General features: G+C 44.8%; 1 protein-coding gene and 1 non-coding gene across 2 annotated transcripts in view; both read left to right on the plus strand.

Moving 5' to 3' along the window:
* IGBP1C (IGBP1 family member C) overlaps positions 1-16,756 on the plus strand; it is a 30,406-nt gene that overhangs the window by 953 nt on the left and 12,697 nt on the right. The gene's annotated exons all lie outside the window — the stretch shown is intronic.
* LOC119622235 (U1 spliceosomal RNA) lies at positions 12,555-12,716 on the plus strand. Its single transcript, XR_005238905.1, has one exon. It is a non-coding gene; the product is annotated as a U1 spliceosomal RNA (small nuclear RNA).

Genomic DNA, 16,756 nt, shown 5'->3' on the forward strand with positions numbered 1-16,756 from the left:
AGTTCATGAGTTTGAGACCAGCCTCGACAACATGGCTAAACACCGTCTCTACCAAAAGTACAAAAAATTAGCCAGGCATGCTAGCATGTACTGGTGGTCCCAGCTACTCAGGGGTCTGAGGTGGGAGGATCCCTTCAGCCTGGGAGTGAGCCATGATCGCACCACTGCACTCCAGCCTGGGTGACAGAGTGAGACCCTCTCTCAAACAAACAAACAACACCTCAGCACGGTTTTCTTAAAGCCAAGATTCAAACCTAGCATCCGTTTTACTACCCTGAGCTATTAAAATTTTGAGTCCCTACTGGTGGGGAGAATACAAGAAGCATTTATACCCCATTTGGTAGGTTAGAGTAAGTCTTGTAGGACTGACCAAAATCTGGTTGGCCACTCAACCCATTGCTTAACTTCTAATATGGTCTATATTTGAGCACTCAGCACATAAATACTATCCTCAGGGAGAATTCACGCTTATGCTTATAAACCACCCAGATTCTCGGGTAAAGAAAAAACATGGTATTACCACATTCAACAATAAGTCTTCAGTTAGTTTGGTCAAACTCAGTGGAATCGGTCATGTTTAGAATTTCTTTCATTGACAGTGGAAAGTTCAGAACTACTCTGGCCTGGCACAGTGGCTTAAGCCTGGAATCCAAGCACTTTGGGAGGCCTAGGAGGGCAGATCGCTTGATCTCAGGAGTTTGAGATGAGCCTGAGCAACAGGGCAAAACCCCATCTCTATAAAAAATACAAAAATTAGCCAGCATGGTGGTGCATGCCTCTAGTCCCGGCTACTTGGGAGGCTGAGGTGGGAGAACCGATTGAGCCTGGGAGGCCGAGGTTGCAGTGAGCTGAGATCGCATAACTCCACTCCAATCTGGGCGACAGCGAGATTCCATCTCAAAAACAAAACAAAACAAAAACACACTCAACTCTATAGCTATACAATTAAGTGCTGTTAATATCTTTTGCGGATCACAAGGTCAGGAGATCAAGACCATCCTGGCTAACATGGTGAAACCCCATCTCTACTAAAAATAGAAAAAATTAGCCGGGCATGGTGGCGGGCACTGGTAGTCCCAGCTACTTGGGAGGCTGAGGCAGGAGAATGGCCTGAACCCAGGAGGCAGAGCTTGCAGTGAGCCTAGATCGCGCCACTGCACTCCAGCCTGGGTGATAGAGCGAGACTCAGTCTCAAAAAAACAAAAATCTTCTGGCCCTTGCCTATAATAATAATTTTCATCATTATTCTTAAGAGGTCTTTAATGCAATTTGCTTTGTAGTCATGCTTTCAAACTGGGATCCAGGTTTTTGAAGCCAGGCACTAGGAACTAAACAAAGCTATGGGATAAATATGGAAGGTGCACCTTCTTATCACTTTTCTCAAAAAAATATTTCAGGGAGGGAAGAGTTAAATGATTTACCTGGTAAGTCATTTGAAATGGTTTATATTAAGCAAACATTACGTCTGTGTAGTATGGATAAATCGTTAAAAATTTTGAAAAAGAAAAACATTAATAAAATGTGGGGTAGCCGGGCACAGTGGCTCACTCCTGTAATCCTAGCACTTTGGGAGGCTGAGGCGGGTGGATCATGAGGTCAAGAGATCAAGACCATCCTGGCCAACATGGTGAAACCGTTTGTCTACTAAAAACACAGAAATTAGCTGGGCGTGTTGATGCGTGCCTGTAGTCCCAGCTACTCAGGAGGCTGAGGCAGGAGAATAGCTTGAACCCGGGAGGTGGAGGTTGCAGTTAGCTGAGATCGGGCCACTGCACTCCAGCCTGGCAACAGAGAGAGAGTCCTTCTAAAAATAAATAAATTGGCCAGGCACAGTGGCTCACGCCTGTAATCCCAGCACTTTGGGAGGTTGATCTGGGTGGATCACGAAGTCAGGAGATTGATACCATCCTGGCTAACACGGTGAAACCCCATCTCTACTAAAAATACAAAAAATTAGCTTGGCGTGGTGGTGGGCACCTGTGGTCCCAGCTATTTGGGAGGCTGAGGCAGAAGAATGGCGTGAACCTGGGAGGCAGAGCTTGCAGTGAGTCGAGATCACGCCACTGCACTCCAGCCTGGGTGACAGAGCGAGACTCCATCTCAAAAAAAATAAATAAAATATACATATATAAATAAATAAAATGTGGGGGTAAAATGCAAATATAAAAATAAAATTTAAGCCGGGTGCAGTAGCTCACGCCTGTAATCCCAGCACTTTGGGAGGCTGAGGTGGGCGGATCACAAGGTCAGGAGATCGAGACCATCCTGGCTAACACAGTGAAAACCCATCTCTACTAAAAAATATAAAAAATTAGCTGGATGTGGTAGCATGTGCCTGTAGTCCCAGCTACTCGGGAGGTTGAGGCAGGAGAATCACTTGAACCCGGGAGGTGGAGGTTGCAGTAAGCTGAGATTGCGCCACCATATTCCAGTCTGGGTGACAGAGCTAGACTCCGTCTCAAAAATAAATAAATAAATAAATAAATAATGGAAAAAAATAAAATTTAAGAGAAAAGTATGAGCTCAGAGACACATCAGGCTTAAACTGGATACTTCAGTAATCTCCCAAACCCCCCTGGGAATATGTTTTGGTTTTTCTTGCAACTTGAGGTTACCTCTTAAAAAAATTTGAGAGACATTCGTATGGACAAACCAGCATGGGCTGCGGAGTCATACAGATTTGGATTTGTATCACATGTTTGGAAGTTACCAACCATGTGACCTTCAGCAAGTTACTCAGTCTCCTCAACTGCAAGTAGAAAGTATTATTTCCTGGGGTTTGGTCAAGATTAAATTAACACATATACAGTACTTATCACAAAAAAAGGTACATAATCTGAGTCTGTTTCTCAGTTTTTACAGTATTCTAATGCGCATATTCAGTTGGAATAAATCCTTATAGAATACCTAGCTCAGCAGAATGCTAATGCTAAGACGTTTTTTAAAAATGTTTACAATTAGGCCAGACACAGTGGCTCACACCTATAATCCCAGTACTTTAAGAGGCTGAGGCTGGCAGATCACTTGAGGTCAGGAGTTCAAGACCAGCCTGGGGCCGGGCGCGGTGGCTCAAGCCTGTAATCCCAGCACTTTGGGAGGCCGAGACGGGCGGATCACGAGGTCAGGAGATCGAGACCATCCTGGCTAACACGGTGAAACCCCGTCTCCACTAAAAAATACAAAAAACTAGCCGGGCGAGGTGGCGGGCGCCTGTAGTCCCAGCTACTCGGGAGGCTGAGGCAGGAGAATGGCGGGAACCTGGGAGGCGGAGCTTGCAGTGAGCTGAGATCCGGCCACAGCACTCCAGCCTGGGCGACAGAGCGAGACTCCGTCTCAAAAAAAAAAAAAAAAAAAAAAAAAAGACCAGCCTGGGCGATGTGGTAAAACCCCATCTGTACTAAAAACACAAGATTAACTGAGGGTGGTGGAGGGTGCCTGTAATCCCAGCTATTCAGAAGGCTGAGGCAGGAGAATCACTGGAACATGAGAGGCAGAGATCGCAGTGAGCTGATATCACGACACTGTACTCCAGCCCGGACAACAAGAGGAAAACTCAGCCTCAAAAACAGAACAAAACAAAGTCTACAATTGTAAAAGTGCCGAAGTAGAGTACTTTTATATATTTTATTTTCTTTGACTTGATCCACAGTAATCCTATGACTGGGGTCTCCATTCAGGATTAGCACTCTGAAGATTGGATCACTAAAACAAGATTAAATACTTATTAATTGCTGGTTTTGTGCCAGATGACAGGGTAAACAGGACAGATTCTCTGCCCTCGTGGAGCTTATAATCTATCAGCATCTTTATTATTTCTGGCATGTTGCATTTCTGACTTGTGTAGCTATCTTGATGTAATTCTAAGGGTAGGAAGGAGCTATTGCTGCTAATATCTGTAGTTAACCTGCCAGAGTATTCCAATAACAAGACATTTTCAGGTTGACTGGGCTGTTTCTGGAGATGTAGGAGAGGAATAATATGAATACTTTTGTTATAGCTGGGGAGAAGTTTATTTTTTTTTAGTTTAAGAACATAGAACTTTAAAAAATGGTAACCACAGCTGGGTACATTGGCATACGTCTGTAATCCCAGCATTTTGGGAGGCTTAGGTGGGTGGATCACTTGAGGTCAGAAGTTCAAGACCAGCCTGGCCAACATGGTGAAACCCTGTCTGTACTGAAAATACAAAACTTAGGCGGGTGTGTGTAGAGCACCTGGTTGTGTCGCTGATCAGGGCACCACTATGTAACCCACACAGACCTATGGGCTGAACAAAGGAGGGCGAACGTGGGAATAAAAGACAAGAGACAAAAGAGTATATTTGGAAGAAGGGGTCAGGGGGCACCTTGCCTCTAGTGGACAAGGGCCCTGAGCTTTACACAGCCCTCTGTATTTATTAGGTAAAAGAGATAGTGAGAAGGCGGGTGGAAGAAAGGGTCAGCTGCTCAGTCCAGAGTAGGCTTGCAAGATGTATTCTCTAGATGTTGCAGTAGATAACCTCAGTGCCAGGGAGTGATTGCTTCCAGCAAATCTTCTGTCAGCAGGAGCAGTCATGAGTTTGTTCACATCCTGCATTCATGGTTAACAGTTTGCTGTTTGATCATAGAGCTTCCAGTGGAATGCTGAGTTGGTCACATCCCACGGACCTTCAGCTCCCTACAGGTGTGGTGGCGGGCGTCTGTAATCCCAGCTACTCAGGAGGCTAAGGCAGGAGAATCTCTTGAACCCCAGAGATGGAGGTTGCTGTGAGCTGAAATTCCGCCACTGCACTCTAGTCTGGGTGATTAAGCTAGACTGCATCTCAAAAGAAAAGGTAACCTTTCTTGTTCAAGTGGATTTGGGAATAGGAGAAAGAAGTGAATGTTGTTCAGACTGAGGGGGAAAAAAAAACACCTCTGAATCAAGGCATAGCTTTAGAGGTGGTTATGATAAAGCTTCCTTCTTTAAGGCCTCAGCCATATATAGTAGCAGTATCAATTTTACAAGACCTTATACATAATAGAAGCACAATATATATTTGTTGTCCATAGACTCCTTGAAACATTCTTCTTAGTTGGCTTTTGTAATGCCACACTTCTGATTTCTTTTGTACATGTTGGGCTTTTCTGTTTCTTTTACAAGCACATCCTCCATAACCTGGGCATGGCAGTGACTCTGAAATTTGTATTTCTAGCCCTGACCCTCTGTCCTCTAGATACAAAAATCTAATTGCCTGCTGGACAATTCAAAGTCTCCTCCAACTCAGCCTATCTTAAATCTAACTCATTATCTTCACCCCACTCCCAGAACCTTGCCCTCTTCCTACATTTCCTGCCTCCATGAACCACATATCCATCCTTCCATCTGCATAAACCATAAACCTAGAATCATCCTTGACACCTCCTTCCCTTTCACTCTGCATGTTCACTGCATTCCAGTCATGGAGTGCAGTGGCATGATCATATCTCACTGCAACCTTTAACTCCTGGGCTCAAGGAAGAGGTACTTCTGCCTTTGCCTCCTAAGAAGCTGAGACTAACAGGCACATGCCACTGTGCCTAGCTAATTTTTAAAATTTTTTGTAAAGACAAGATATTGCACAGACTGGTTTTACAAGTCATCCTCCTGCCTCAGCCTCCCAAAGTTCTGGGATTACAGGTGCAAGACACCATGGTCGTCCTGGCATGATCTTTTTACAGTACATTTCAGTTATGTCACTCTTTATTTTGCTCTTTTTTTTTTTTTTTGAGATGGAGTCTCGCCCTGTCGCCCAGGCAGGAGTGCAGTGGTGTGACCTCAACTCACTGCAACCTTGACCTCCCAGGTTCAAGTGATTGTCCTGCCTCAGCCTACTGAGTAGCTGGGATTACAGGTGCACACCACCACACCCAGCTAATTTTTGTATTTTTTTTAGTAGAGACGGTGTTTCCCCATGTTGGTCAGCCTGATCTTGAACTCCTGACCTCAGGTGATCCACCCACCTCAGCCTCCCAAAGTGCTGGGATTACAGGCATGAGGCACCGCACCGCATCTTATTTTGCTCTTAGGATAAAGACCAAATTTCCTAATAAGGCTTAAAAAAAGCCTTGCATGTTTTGGCCCCTGTTTTTCCTGTTTAGCTTCTTCCTTTTCCTCTCTCCCATTTGCTTCCTATACTCCTGCTACTTTGCCCTTTTCTTAGTTCCTTGCGTATGCTAGGCCTCATCCCTCAACAGTGTTTGCAGATGTCTATAATATTACCTCTCCCTCCTTCACCTAATTAACTATTTATCTGTCAAATCTGAAATTCTTTTTTTTTTTTTTTTTTGGACACCGAATCTTGCTCTGTTGCCCAGCCTGGAGTGCAGTGGTGCGATCTCGGCTCACTGCAATCTCCACCTCCCAGGCTCAAGCGATTCTCCTGCCTCAGCCTCCCAAGTAGCTGGGATTACAGGTGCCTGCCACCACGCCTGGCTAATTTTTGTATTTTTAGCAGAGACATGGTTTTGCCGTGTTGGCTAGTCTAGTCTTGAACTCCTGACCTCAAGTGATCCACCCACCTTGGCCTCCCAAAGTGCTTCAAAACAGGTCCTTCAAAACTAGGCCAAATCTAAAGTATTCAATTTTTGTATTCTGACTTTGGTAACATGTTTAGAAGGTCTATACAAAATTATAAATGGATTTTTCATTTGTATTATTTCTACATATGGTTTAGATCTACATGTGAATCTTTTTTATTTTTTTATTTTATTTTCTAACGACCCATTCCTTCAACATTTGAATATTTTAATTTATATGATTTTTTTTTAGCCTGAGTTTTGCTCTGTCACCTAGGCATGATTTCTGCTTGCTGCAACCTCTATCTTGAGGGTTCAAGCAATTCTCATGCCACAGCCTCTTGAGTAGCTGAGATTACAGGTGTGAGAAACCAGCTTATTTTTGTATTTTTAGTAGAGACAGGGTTTCGCCATATTGGCCAGGCTGGTCTCGAACTCCTGACCTCAGGTGATCTGCTCACCTCTGCCTCCCTATTAATCTATATGATTTTTAAAAAAATAAATGGTAGGAGGAAGGAAACTTTTTATTTATTTATTTATTTTTGAGACAGGGTCTCACTCTGTCGCCCAGGCTTGAGTGCAATGGCACAATCTCTGCTCACTGCCACCATTGCCTCCCTGGTTCAAGTGATTGTCCTGCCTCAGCCTCCAGAGTAGCTGGGATTCCAGGCCTGTGTCACCATGCCTGGCTAATATGGAAGCAATTTTTTTTTTTTAGACCGAGTTTTGCTCTTTTTGTCCACGCTGGAGTGCAATGGTGTGATCTCAGTTCACTCCAACCTCTACCTCCCGTGTTCAAGTGATTCTCCTGTATCAGCCTCCTGGGTAGCTGGAATTACAGGCACCCACCACCACGCCTAGGTAATTTTTGTATTTTTAGTAGAGATGGGATTTCATCATATTGCTCAGTCTGGTCTCATGCTCCTGACCTCAGGTGATCCACCCACCTTGGCCTCCCAAGGTGCTGGGATTATAGGCTAATGTGAGCCACCATGCCCAGCAGAAGCATTTTTTTTTTCTTTCCAGTTGTGACCTAATTTTTGGAGCAGTCTTTGAAATAATCAGTTCCTTCCCTATCTATATGAAATGCTACCCTTATCATATACTTTTATATATGTAGGTCCTATAGTCCTGGAATAAGACCTCTTGAGTAATTGTGTCTCATTTATTTAATTTTTTTTTTCTTTTTTTGGAGACGGAGTCTCACTCTGTCACCAGGCTGGAGTGCAGTGGTGCCATCTCGGCTCACTGCAGCCTCCACCTCCCGGCTTCAAGCAGTTCTCCTGCCTCAGCCTCCTGAGTAGCTGGGATGACAGGGATGCGCCACCACGTCCAACTAATTTTTGTATTTTTAGTAGAGATGGGGTTTCACGATGTTGGCCAGGATAGTCTCAATCTCTTGACCTCGTGATCTGCCTGCTTCGGCTTCCCAAAGTGCTGGGATTACAGGCGGGAGCCACTCCACACGGCCAAGTGTCTCTCTTTTTTTTTTTGAGCCAGAGTCTTGCTCTGTTGCCCAGGCTGGAGTGCAGTGGCATGATCTCAGCTCACTGCAACCTCCGCCTTCCAGGTTCAAGCAATTCTCCTGCCTCAGCCTCCTGAGTAGCTGGGACTACAGGCATGAGCCACTATACCCAGCTAATTTTTGTATTTTTAGTAGAGACAGGGTTTCACCATGTTGACCAGGCTGGTCTCGAACTCCTGATCTCAGGTGATCCACCTGCCTCAGCCTCCCAAAGTGCTGGGATTAGAGGTGTAAACCACCGCGCCTGGCCAATTGTGTCTCTTAATAATGTACTAGATTCAGTTTATAAAGATTTTGTATGTTTACTTATATTAGTATTTAACAAACATATTTCCTCTTTTTTTTTTTTTTTGAGACGGAGTCTTGCTTTGTCACTCAAGCTGGAGTGCAGTGGCATGATCTCAGCTCACTGCAGCCTCCACCTCCCAGGTTCAAGCAATTCTCCTGCTTCAGCCTCCCCAGTAACTGGGATTACAGACACGTGCCACCATGCCTGGCTAATTTTTATATCTTTAGTAGAGATGGGGTTTCGCTATGTTGTCCAGGCTGGTCTTGAACTCCTGACCTCAAGTGATCCAGCAGCCTCAACCTCCCAAGTGCTGGGATTACAGGCGTGAGCCACCGTGCTCAGCCTTTCCTCATTTTTGTCTTTTTTTTTCTTCTTTTTGAGACGGAGTCTCACCCTGTCGCCCAGGCTGGAGTGCAATGGTGCGATCTCGGCACGCTGCAAACTTGGCCTCTTAAAGTGCTGGGATTATAGGTGTGAGCTACCACACCCAGCTCCTCATTTTTTTCTAATCAAAGAAATGTGGCTCTTCTCAAAGGGTATTATGGTATGCAGGGCCTCTGTGAGGATTATAACAGTAGCATTTTTTGTAACTTGCTTAGAGTTACAAGACAGTGGAGGACAGACATCTTTTTGCCTAAGGCTGACTCCCCTGAACAGATACTTTGATAACTAGGCCAGTAACAGTGAAATTTTTGTGAAATATTGAAACTGGGACTTGTGAGGATTCACGGGCCACTTAAGACTCTGTAGGCTGGGCAGCCAGGCATGGTGGCTCACGCCTGTAATCCCAGCACTTTGGGAGGCTGAGGTGGGCCTATAAATTGTCAACATTTTGTTTTGTGAAATAAAACACTTTGAAATCTGGTTGGAGGAGTGGTCGCGGTGGCTCACACCTGTAATCCCAGTACTTTGGGAGGCTGAGGCAGGTGGATCATTTGAGGTCAGGAGTTCAAGACCAGCCTCGCCAACGTGGCAAAAACCCATCTCTACCAAAAATATAAAAACTAGCTGGGCATCGTGGCACATACTTGCAATCCCAGCTACTCAGGAGGCTGAGGCAGGAGAACCGTTTGAACCCGGGAGGCAGATGTTGCAGTGAGCCAAGATGGTGCCACTGCACTCTATAGACGACACAGCAAGACTCTGTCTCAAAAAAAGAAAAAAAGAAAGAAAGAAAGAAAGACTCCGTGGCCTGGGCATGGTGGTTCCATGCCTCTCATCCCACCTGTTTAGGAGGCAGAGATGGGTCGACTGCTTGAGCCCAGGAGTTTGAGCCTGGCCTGGGCAACATGGTGAAAATCCCTCTCTACAAAAAGTACAAAAATTAGCCAGACATGGTAGTGTGTGTCTGCAGTCCCAGCTACTCAGGAGGCTCAGGTGGGAGGATCGCTTGACCCCTGGGGATCAAGGCTGCAGTAAGCTGTGATGTTGCCACTGTACTCTAGCCTGAAGAAGGCACTGCTAGTCACAAATCTTCTGAAACTGGCATTTTGGTTGTTTAAGAACTGTTTGGTGGTAACAGCAGTATAGTTCACATACATCACCTTTTCCCTTACATGAGTTGTTCCACCAGATTTCTTTTTGCTTTTCTGTTTGAGACAAGAGCTTCCTGCTATCACCCAGGCTGGCGTGCAATGGCATGATCTTAGCTCACTGCAACCTCTGCCTCCCGGGTTCAAGCGATTCTCTTGCCTCAGCCTCCTGAGTAGCTAGGATAACAGATGCGCACCACCAGATATTTTTTCCAAGTAGCTATGCAGGCACGTGCCACCATGGCTGGCTAATTTACTCATTCAGGTTACGTGCATAGCAACTTGTTTAACTGTGCAAGAAACCAGTGCACGCCTGTTTTCACAGCTGCTGGGGAAGGCTGAAGCTGGAGGATCCCCTGAGGCCAGAAGTTCGATAATTACTGCACCCCAGCCTGGGCAACAAAGCAAGACTTTGTCTCTGGGAGGGGAAAAAAAAGAAAAGACACCATAGTGACATCATTAGCACCAAACCCTTAAAGGCAGGAGCTAGTTTATGTTATTTATCGTTTAATCTGTAGAGCATTTTTGAGTTTTATGTCAGTTATGTCAGCAAGCATACTAGGAAAGGACATGCTGAATAAGATCATCAAAAGGGGTGTGGAGTATGTAGATAAGCGCAGTGACTGCTGGCTATTTGTACCCTAGGCTTATATTTCCTAAGATTTTGAATAGCCAGATATTAAAAATATAGCTGCTGGATTATTGTAATTTGGAAAAAAATCTTTATTTCAGAAATTAGGGGGTCTGAAGAGCACATGAGAAAAATGACCCTATATTTAGAGTGGTTTGAATCTAAGGGTTAGCTCCCAGGCAGGCTAGGGGACTTACATTTACCTGGCAGGGCAACTATTGTAATTATAAAAGTGGTTTTCCCAGGATGACTGCTTGTGTATTGTACTGTGGATGTATGTCTAACTTGTGGTAGTGAGGACTGCATTTGTACTCTTCTGTGCTCTGGCTTGTTTGTGAAAAACATTCCTTGCATCCTTACTTCTTAGGTTCTCCTGTATTGTGTTGTAATCTCCTGTGTTATGTCACAATTCTTGCTTTGGAATACCCAGAGATTGATGTCTGAATGGCCAATTTTCTGGAGGCTCTAAGGGAGTGTTACTTTCACATTTTCCTTGTTTGTAGCCCTCAGGGAGTGTTACCTTCACATTTTTCTTGTTTGTAGCCCTTTCCTTTTCAAAGCTAACAATTTAGCATCTTCTGACTTTTCTTCTGTCTTTATATATTTTTGTGAACCCCCAGAGTCCTTCTGCTTTTTTTTTTCTTGGAGACCGAGTTTTGCTCTCGTAGCCCAGGCTGGAGTGCAATGGAGTGATCTCAGCTCACAGCAACCTCAGCCTCAAGGGTTCAAGGGATTCTCCTGCCTCAGCCTCCTGAGTAGCGGGGATTACAGGCATGCGCCACCACGCCCGGCTAATTTTTGTATTTTTAGTAGAGATGGGGTTTCACCATGTTGGCCAGGCTGGTCTCGCACTCCTTACCTCAGGTGATTTACCTGCCTCAGCCTCCCAAAGTGCTGGGATTACAGGTGTGAGCCACGGTGCCCAGCTGCAGTGTCCTTCTCTTTGTATTATTATTATTATTATTATTATTATTATTATTATACTTTAAGTTCTAGGGTACATGTGCACAATGTGCTGGTTTGTTACATATGTATATATGTGCCCATGTTGATTTGCTGCATCCATTAATTCGTCATTTACGTTAAGTATTTCTCCTAATTCTATCCTTCCCCCATTCCCCCACCCCATGACAGGCCCCAGTGTGTGATGTTCCCTGCCCTGTGTCCAGTGTTCTCATTGTTCTGTTCCCACCTATCAGAACATGCAGTGTTTGGTTTTCTGTCCTTGCGATAGTTTGCTCAGAATTATGGTTTCTGGTTTCATCCATGTCCCTACAAAGGACACGAACTCATCCTTTTTTTATGGCTGCATAGTATTCCATGTTGTATATGTGTCACATTTTCTTATCCAGTCTATTGTTGATGGACATTTGGGTTGGTTCCAAGTCTTTGCTATTGTGAATAGTGCCACAGTAAACATACATGTGCATGTGTCTTTAAAGTAGCATGATTTATAATCCTATGGGTATATACCCAGTAATGGGATTAGTGGGTCAAATCATATTTCTAGTTCTACATCCTTGAGGAATCGCCACACTGTCTTCCAGTGTCCTTCTGTTAAGGACCCTGTGATTACATTAGGCCCATCTGGATAAGCTTTTCATCTTAAATCAATCACATCTGAAAACTTCCTTTTTTTTTTTTTTCTCGAGTTGGAGTCTCGCTCTGTCGCCCAGACTGGAATGCAGTGGCGCGATATCTGCTCACTGCAAGCTCTGCCTACCAGGTTCAAGCAATTCTCCTGCCTTAGCCTCCTGAGTAGCTGGGCTTACAGGCACCGCCACCACACCAGGCTAATTTTTGTATTTTTAGTAGAGATGAGGTTTCACCATATTGGCCAGGCTAGTCTCAGATCACTCCTGACCTTGTGATCTGCCCGTTTCAGCCTCCCAAAGTGCTGGGATTACAGGTGTGAGCCACTGTGCCCAGCCATTTCTGGCTCTTAAACTTTGGAAAAGTCTTTATCTTCTAAGTGGCAGGCTAGAACTTATGCAAGGAGAGTGACCCTATGTGAAGAGTGTTTTGAATCTGAGGGTGAGATGTCAGGCAACAACCATGCCTTCCACTTACCCATCAGGGAAGATACCCTGACCACAAAGGTGGTTTTCCCAGGGCGAGTTTCACTCATTGCATTCTGTTTGCTGGCCCCTGTGATTTCCCCAAATGTGGGAGACTCAGCTGCCTAATTTGTGGTAGTGGGCGACTGTGTTCACGCTTTCCCCTGTGTTATTCTTTGTCAAATGGGAAGTAGCCAGTGTGATTGTCAAGTGGCCGATTTTGGCTTCTCCTTGCTTGTTTCTTGTGAACTGTGTCTTTAAATTTCCATGGAAGTGAGAAGCTGTACTACTGTTTAGTCTGTGATAGTAACAGGCTTCCTTGGTGTTTTCTCTTGTCTGTGTTCCCTTAATCCAGCATAAACTTTGTACACAGTGAGTACCACATATATGTTGACTGAGTCAAATGAACTGGAAATCAAACTCAGGAAGGATTTCCTCTAAGCATTTTTATTTTTAGAGACAGGGTCTTGCTCTTGTCTCCCAGACTGGAGTACAGTAGTGCTTGATCACGGCTCAAAGCAGCCTTGACCTCCTGGACTCAAACAGTCCTTCTATCTCAGCCTTCCAAGTAGCTATGCAGGCACGTGCCACCATGGCTGGCTAATTTTTTTTTTTTTTTTTTTTGAGACGGAGTTTCCCTCTTGTTGCCCAGGTTGGAGTGCAATGGTTTGATCTTGGCTCACAGCAGCCTCTACCTCCTGAGTTCAAGCAATTTTCCTGCCTCAGCCTCCTGAGTAGCTGGGATTACAGGTGCCCGCCACAATGCCTGGCTACTTTTTTGTATTTTTTAGTAGAGACAGGGTTTCGCCATGTTGGCCAGACTGGTCTTGAACTCGGCCTCGGGTGATCCACCTGCCTCGTCCTCCCAAAGTACTGGGATTACAGGTGTGAGCCACCACACATGGTCAGCTGGCTAATTTAAAAAAAAAAAAAAAAACTTTTTGTAGTGATAGGGTCTCGCTACGTTGTCCAGGCTGGTCTGAACTGTTGGCCTCAAGTGATCCTCCCACCTCGGCCTCTCAAGGTGCTGGGATTACAAGCATGAGTACCATACCTGGCCCCTAAAGGATTTTAACCTGCTTTTAACAATGACTATAGAATTGAAATTCATTTACTGCATTCTAAAATGACTGTTTTGAATGGATCAGCTTTAGGTTCTGACATAGTAGTAGTTTTTTTTGTTCTGTTTTTTTGTTTTGTTTTTTTGAGATGGAGTTTTGCTCTTGTTGCTCAGTCTGTAGTGCAATGGCATGATCTTGGCTCATTACAACCTCTGCCTCCCAGGTTCAAGTGATTCTCTTGCCTCAGCCTCCTGAGGAGCTGAGATTACAGATGCTTGCCACCAAGCCTGGGTTTTTTGTTTTTTTTTTTTGAGATGGAGTTTCTCTCTTGTTATCCAAGCTGGAGTGCAATGCTGTGATCTTGGCTTACTGCAACCTCCGCCCGCTGGGTTCAAGTGATTCTCCTGCCTCAGCCTCCTGAGTAGCTGGGATTACAGGCACCTGCCACCACACCTGGCTAATTTTTATATTTTTAGTAGAGATAGGGTTTCACCATTTTGGCCAGGCTAGGCTTGAACTCCTGACCTCAGATGATCTGCCCTCGTTGGCCTCCCAAAGTGCTGAGATCACAGGCGTGAGCCACTGCTCCCGGCCGACTAATTTTTGTGTTTTAGTAGAGATGGGGTTTCACTGTATTGGTCAGGCTGGTCTTGAACTCGTGACTTCAGGTGATCCATTAACCTCAGCCTCCCAGTGTGCTGGGATTACATGTGTGAGCCACGGCCCATAGTAGTTTTAAAAAGGGAAAAGTTTACATATTACTGTGATCTATCAATTTAAAAATGCAGAAAGTCCAGGCTCAGTGGCTTGTGCTTGTTTTGTAATCCCAGTACTTTTGGAGGCCCAGGTGACAGAACAAGACCCTGTCTCTAAAAATTAAAAACATGTTTAAAGGAAATCCTTTTGGAAATGCTTCCTGAGTTTGATTTCCAGTTCATTCAATTCAGCCAATATATAATGGGGTACTTATTGTGGATAAAGCTTATTCTGGGTGAGGGGAATGCAGATACCCTTGGAACATAGTCCTTGTCACAATCGGGAGTCTGTCTGGGGAAGGGAGATGGGGAAGCCATCTATTAATATTATACCATACAATTCACCCATTTAAAAGATAGTTTGATTTTTAGAAAGAGCCAGAGATTGTCTGGAGACTTTTTTTTTTATGTGAACATAACCTCAATATTTTATTGTCTTCATTATAAAACAAAAGATGACACTTAGAACTGGATATCATTTGGCCCTTTCTCTTCTCATCTCCTCCCACTTCAAAATGCTTACATCTCTTAATACCCAGCATTCTCTTTGTTCTGCAGTTGGACTCAGCACACTCAAGGCTTGGCACAATCTTCTTCGTAGTTTTAGCCTTTTTCGGGAAAATCAACTAGTTTGCCCACTCATAGCCAGATACTTGTCATTTCGATTCTAGCAATCATAGTGAGGGTGAAGTGGTATTTCGTGGTGATTTTGATTTGCATTATCCTGATGGCTAATGATATTGAGTATATTTTCATGTGCTTATTGGCTATTTGCATCTTTTTTTTTTTTTGGAGATAATTTCCCTCTGTCACCCACGCTGGAGTGCAGTGGCACAATGTCAGCTCACTGCAACTTCTGCCTCCCAGGCTCAAGCGATTCTCATGCCTCAGCCTCCCGAGAAGCTGGGATTATAGACATGCATTACCATGTCCAGCTGATTTTTGTGTTTTTTGTAGAGATGGGGTTTCGTCATGTTGGCCAAGCTGGTCTGGTCTCGAACTCCTGGCTTCAAGTGATGCGCCCACCTCTGCCTCCCACAGTGCTGGGATTACAGGTGTGAGCCACCACGCCCAGCCTACCTGCCTTTTTTTCTCCAAAGGCCTCACTGAAGAGAAATCTTTTTTTTTTAACCACTTTATTGAAGGATGATTGACATACTATACTTGTGCTTTTGATGTCATATGTAAGAAATCATTCCCTAATTGGAGGTCAAGAAGATTTACACCTATGTTTTCTTCTTAGTATTTCCTTTTGTTTTCTGAGATGGAGTCTTCCTCTCTCACCCAGGCTGGAGTGTAGTGGCACAATCTCGGCTCACTGCGACCTCCACCTCCCAGGTTCAAGCGATTCTTGTGCCTCTGCCTCTCAAGTAGCTGGGATTACATGCCTGAGCCACCATGCCCAGCTAATTTTTGTATTTTTAGTAGAGACGGGGTTTCGCCATGTTGGTCAGGCTGGTCTCGAACTCCTGACCTCACGTGATCTGCCCGCCTTGGCCTCCCATAGTGCTAGGATTACAGGCGTGAGCCACCGTGCCTGGCCGGATTTTCATCGTAAAGAAGTTATTCTCACTCCTGTGAAAATGATGTGGGTGCAATAGGATTAGTTTGTGGTTCTCAATTCTGTCAAATCAAGTGTTTCTTTTTTTTCTTTTTTTTTTTTTTTTTGAGACAGGGTCTAGCTCTGTTACTCAGGCTGGAGTGCAGTGGTGTGATCTCGGCTCACTACAGCCTCCACCTCCCTGGTTCAAGCAATTCCCCTGCGTCAGCCTCCCGAGTAGCTGGGATTAGAGGCGCATGCCACCATGCCCAGCTAAATTTTTTGTATTTTTAGTAAAGACAGGGTTTCACCATGTTGGCCAGACTGGTCTCAAACTCCTGATCTCAGGTATTCTGCCTGCCTTGGCCTCCCAAAGTGCCAGGATTACAGGTGGGAGACACCGTGCCTGGCCCAGGGTTTCCTTTTATAACAACTAGTAACATTCCACTTACTACCCTGAAGATATTCGTAGAAAATACAAACTACATATAGTTACCCCACAGATAATATGTCCTAACTATAATATGAGGGAGAGAAGCCTCGTGGAGTGGCACACATCTATAATCCCAGGACTTTGGGAGGCGAAGGCAGGAGGATCGCCTGAGCCCAGAAGTTCGAGACCAAGCTGGGCAACATGGCTTAACCCCAACTGTACAAAAGAAAAGAAAAGAAAAGAAAAAATTAGCTGGGCATGGTGGTGCATGCCTGTGGTCCCAGCTACTCAGGAGGGTGAGGTGGAGGATCACCAGAGCCCAAGAGGTTGAGGCTGCAGTGAGCTGAAATTGCGTGACTGCACTCCATCCAGCCTGGGTTACAGAGCAAGACCCTGTCTTAAAAACAAAACAACACAA

This window comes from Chlorocebus sabaeus, chromosome 16, assembly GCF_047675955.1.
Source record: "Chlorocebus sabaeus isolate Y175 chromosome 16, mChlSab1.0.hap1, whole genome shotgun sequence".
Lineage (NCBI taxonomy): Eukaryota > Metazoa > Chordata > Mammalia > Primates > Cercopithecidae > Chlorocebus > Chlorocebus sabaeus.